This window comes from Petaurus breviceps, unplaced genomic scaffold (genome assembly GCF_028583685.1).
Source record: "Petaurus breviceps papuanus isolate PSGF00001 unplaced genomic scaffold, PetGlider_PUasm1.0 126, whole genome shotgun sequence".
Lineage (NCBI taxonomy): Eukaryota > Metazoa > Chordata > Mammalia > Diprotodontia > Petauridae > Petaurus > Petaurus breviceps.
Window position 1 is genome coordinate 79,722,309 of NW_027185655.1, and position 5,504 is coordinate 79,727,812.

Below are 5,504 nucleotides of genomic sequence, written 5' to 3' on the forward strand. Positions count from 1 at the left end.
TGCCATGTCATCTGGGCCTCTCTGCTGACTCTTAGTTTTCTAACCTGGCTAATAGAAGAAGAGAGATTAGGATTTTCTGTTTGGATGTTTCCATTTTGATACAAGCAAAGTGGGAAATGTTCATTGGGTAGAGTTTTGGTAAAAAATATCAATTAGTGATATAGTGTTGGGAATCATTAAGACTACAATTTTGATTCCATGAGAATAAATCAGCTATTAGAGGTGGAACCAAGGTGGGAGAATAGTAGGAAAAAGAAAAAATGACCCCCCCCTTCCCACATGCCCCCACCCTCTTCCAAACTGATATAGAAAATTCATTAAGGGTCTACTCAGCACAGCAGCAGCTCTTCTCTCTCCACAGTGGTCAGCTATGACCCCCTGACTCCCCAGCAACCATGTCAAAGGGACCTGAAGTTGGCATTGATCTTGGCATCACTTACTCCTGTGTGGGAGTCTTCCTACATGGGAAAGTGGAGATCATTGCTAATGACCAAGGAAACAGGACCATCCCAAGCTACGTTGCCTTCACTGACAAAGAACGTTTAATTGGTGATGCTGCAAAGAATCAAGTTGCAATGAACCCCACCAAAACAGTTTTTGATGCCAAACGTCTGATTGGTCACAGATGTGATGATGCAGTTTTACAATCAGACGTGAAGCATTGGCCTTTTATGGTGGTAAATGATGCAGGCAGGCTTAAGGTCTAAGTGGAGTACAAAGGGGAGACCAAAAGTTTCTATCCAGAGGAAGTATCTTCTATGGTCTTTACCAAGATGAAAGAAATTGCTGAAGACTTGGGAAGACTGTCACAAATGCTGTGGTCACAGTACCAGCCTATTTCAACAATTCCCAACATCAGGCCACCAAAGATGCCAGAACCATAGCTGGTCTCAATGTGCTTTGAATCGTCAATTAGCCAACTGCTTCTGCTATTGCTTATGGCTTGGACAAAAAAGGTTGGTGCCAAGAGAAATGTGTTGATCTTTGACCTTGGAGGTGGTACTTTTGATGTCTCCATTCTTACCATTGAAGATGGGATCTTTGAGGTCAAGTCCACAGCTGGGGACACCTACTTGGGTGGAAACGACTTTGACAACCAAATGGTCAACCATTTCATTGCTGAATTCAAGTGAAAGCACAAGAAGGACATCAGTGAGAACGAGAGGTCTGTTTGCCATCTCCACACTGCTTGTGAACATGCAAAAGCATACCCTCTGTTCTAGTACCCAGGCCAATACTGAGATTGATTCCCTCTATGAAGGTATCGATTTCTATACATCAATCACCCAAGCCCGTTTCGAAGAGCTGAATGCTGATCTCTTCTGTGGCACCCTGGACCCTGTGGGGAAGGCCTTAAGAGATGCCAAGCTAGATAAGTCTCAGATCCATGACATCATCCTTGTGAGTGGTTCCACTGGAATCCCCAAAATACAGAAGCTTCTGCAAGACTTCTTCAATGGCAAGGAGCTCAATCAGAGTATCAAACCTGATGAGGCTGTTGCTTATGGTGCAGCTGTCCAGGTTGCCATTTTGTCTGGAGATAAATCTGAGAATGTGCAGAACTTGCTGTTGTTGGATGTCACTCCTCTTTCCCTTGGAATTGAAACTGCTGGTGGAGTTATGACCATTCTGATCAAAAGCAATACCACCATCCCCACCAACAGACACAGACCTTTACCACCTATTCAGACAATCAGCCTGGTGTGCTTATTCAGGTATATGAAGGTGAGAGAGCAATGACAAAGGATAACAATCTGCTTGGCAAATTTGAGCTCACAGGAATTCCTCCAGCACCCAGGGGTGTTCCTCAGATTGAAGTAACATTTGACACTGAGGCAAATGGCATTCTCAATATTTCTGCTGTGGATAAGAGCAAGTGTAATGCCAAGCAAAGGCAACTTCCCAAATTTCAAAATACCAGCTTAGGTGCTCTCCATTTTATTCAGTGAAAAATTAAGAACAGAGAAGATCAAAATATGACATCATTCAAAATACAGCATTTAATAAATGTGATTCAATAATCTCCAAGTACTACCTGATTTAATCAAGTACTACCCCACCCCAGGACATTACATTCATTTAATCAATCACAAAGTCCCTCTTCCAAATACTACTCCACCCCTAGGCTGTACATTCGTTTAATCCATCACAAAGCCCCCATTTCCCATGAAATGGAGATTAGTTTCCAATCATAAATAAAGTACATTCATTTTTTCAATCACAGAGCACAAAAAGGTAAAAAGTTCCCCACCTTTGGATCACAATTGAATCTACCCCAGAGTTACAACAAGCTTAAGCACAACATTTAATACCCAAATGGAGGTCTTTTCTTCATCTTGACAGTAGGCAAGTTCTCAGCAATCTTTGTTCCTGGGGAGACAAAGCTTAGCAAGGCCACAAGATACATTGCCCGTCTCTTCATTAATTCATTCTCTGTCTGCAGAACAATCCTAGGATTCCTGAAAACATTAGCAAAACCCTCTTTCAGGATTTCTGTAAACATACAACAAGAAAATCCTTCTGCAGGGCTGCTGAACCAGTAGCAAGCTTCCAAGACTTCTGCAACAACAGCATTGTCTTTCACAAGTGGACAGAATTCACTCTCTGTCTGCAGAACAGTCTTAGGAATTCTGAACCAACAGCAAGGTTCCCAGACTTCTGCACCAACAGCAGTGTCTTTCACCAGTAGACAAATCTGGCAAAACAACATCAAAACAGACAAAGTACCAGCATAACAGGCATGTCTCCTCAGTCCTTGGCAGCTCTGGGTGGCAGCTCTCAAAAGTCCTGGGCAATTCAAAGTGGCCCTCAGCGATCCTCTCAGTTTCTCTCTGCCTCCAAGATGCTGCTTCCAAAAAGTTCTTCTGCCTCTCTTTTTTCTTGTGTTTCTCTAAATTTACATCACCAGCTCCTCCCAGTACAGCCCTCTTTTCATGTCAACAAGTCCATCCCACAAGTGGGATTCACAAGCTCTGGGTTTTAACACCAAAAACCAATCCAATACAGGGAGATCTTTATGGGCAAGGAATACAAAGTATAGTGCCTCTATTTGTTCCAGGATCCATGGCCATTTAGATTGAGATTGTAAGGCCAAGGATCCTGGAGGGGTGGAATGTAATAGTAATGGAATATAAAGATCCCCCTGTATTGGCTTGGTTTTTGCTTTGATTGTGTTAAAACCCAGAGCTTGTTAATCCCACTTGTGGGATGGACTTGTTGAGTGAAAAAGAGGGCTGAACTTGGGAGGAGCTGGTGACTTCAATGTAGAGAGACACAAGAAGAAAGAGAGGCAGAAGAACTTTTTGGAAGCAGCACCTTTGGAGGCAGAGAGAAACTGAGAGGATCACTGAGGGCCACTTTGAATTGCCCAGGACTTTTGAGAGCTGCCACCCAGAGCTGCCAAGGACTGAGGAGACATGCCTGTTATGCTGGTACTTTGTCTGTTTTGATGTTGTTTTGCCAGATTTGTCCACTGGTGAAAGACACTGCTGTTGGTGCAGAAGTCTGGGAACCTTGCTGTTGGTTCAGAGCTCCTAAGACTGTTCTGCAGACAGAGAGTGAATTCTGTCCACTTGTGAAAGACAATGCTGTTGTTGCAGAAGTCTTGGAAGCTTGCTATTGGTTCAGAAGCCCTGGAGAAGGATTTTCTTGTTGTATGTTTACAGAAATCCTGAAAGAGGGTTTTGCTAATGTTTTCAGGGGTCCTAGGATTGTTCTGCAGACAGAGAATGAATTAATGAAGAGACTGGCAATGTATCTTGTGGCCTTGCTAAGCTTCGTCTACCCAGGAACAAAGATTGCTGAGATCTTGCCTAGTGTCAAGATGAAGAAAAGACCTCCATTTGGGTATTAAGTGCTGTGCTTAAGCTTGTTGTAACTCTGGGGTAGATTCAATTGTGATCCAAGGGTGGGGAACTTTTTACCTTTTTGTGCTCTGTGATTGAACAAATGAATGTACTTTACTTATGAATGGAAACTAATCTCCATTTGAGAACAGGGGCTTTGTGATGGACTAAATGAATGTACATCTTAGGGTTGAAGTAGTATTTAGAAGAGGGACTTTGCGTTGATTAAATGAATGTAATGTCCTGGGGTGGGGTAGTACTTGAGTAAATCAGGTAGTACTTGGAGATTACTGAATCACACTTAGTAAATGCTGTATTTTGAATGATGTCATATTTTGATCTTCTCTGTTCTTAATTTTTCACTGAATAAAATGGAGAGCACCTATGCTGGTATTTTGAAATTTGGGAAGTTGCCTTTGCTTGGCATTACATTACAGCAAGGAGAACAAGATCACTATCACCAATGATAAAGGACATCTAAGCAAAGAAGACATTGAGTGTATGGTCTGGGAGGCTGAGAAATAGAAGGCTGAGGATGAAAAGTAGAGAGACAAGGTGTATTCCAAGAATTCTCTTGAATCTTATGCTTTCAACATGAAAGCAACTGTAGTTGATGAAAAACTGCAAGGCAAAATTTCTGATGAAGACAAACAGAAGATCCTTGACAAATATAATGATCAGCTGGCTGGATAAGAACCTGACTGCTGAGAAGGAAGAATTTGATCATCAGCAGAAAGAAGTGGAGATCTGCAACCCCATTATTACTAAGCTGTACCAGAGTGCAGGAGGCATGCCAGGAGGCATGCCTAGTGGGTTCCCAGGGGGAAGCCCCATCTGGAGGTGCTTCTTCTGGACTCACCATTGAAGAGGTCGACTAAACACACCCAGAAAGAGCATTCCACACAGCTTTCCAAAAATTGAAGGACTCAAATTTGTAGCCAAGGCAGTAGCAGTTTAAAAGTAACATTTAAACTACTGTATAAATCTGGGCATTCTGAATACTTGAATGTGTGCAGAGGGAGAGAAGTGAACAACATTGCACTTTATCAGTACTGTAAACAAGTGGAAATGCAATTGTCTTGGAGAATAAAATCTATTTAAAATTGGTACCATAAAAAAAGATAATTCATTAAGCTTAATCTTGATTAGAAAATCTAAGAAAACAATCACAGCAAACATTTTTCTATGCCAGGCTAGCATAAGGAAACTTACAGAAAGACTGTGGACTCTGAGAATTAAATATGGTTAGGAATGCATAAGACCAAACAGTCTAGAACAAAAAGGTGGGGAAAAAGTGGTCTCAAATCCAGCACAGAGTGGCCTAGTCTTGGGTAGGATTCAGGAATCAGCCATATCCCTCACTTTTAGGTGATAAATCCAGGGAAGACTAAGGAGTACTGTATCTAGGGGTGGCTTCCTAGAGTGAGGTTGTGGTCTGAGACAGTATACTAATCTAGGAACAAACAAGCTGCAGGCATATGCCTCTGACCTCAGGAGCAGAATGGTCTCAGCTCCAGTTTTATGTCTGAAAAATGAAAAATAGGCAGAACAAGAATCCCAGAACAAAGAGAATACTGTGCTTCTGTAATTTTGCACCAACAGTGCTTCTTATCTGGCTATTGTGGCTAGTCCAACATCAATCTATAGAAATTCAAAATG

General features: G+C 42.1%; 1 pseudogene; it reads left to right on the forward strand.

The window, feature by feature from the left end:
- Positions 1–395: 395 nt before the first annotated feature.
- Positions 396–4,723, forward strand: LOC138171143 (heat shock cognate 71 kDa protein pseudogene; annotated as a pseudogene).
- The last annotated feature ends 781 nt before the right edge of the window (positions 4,724–5,504 follow it).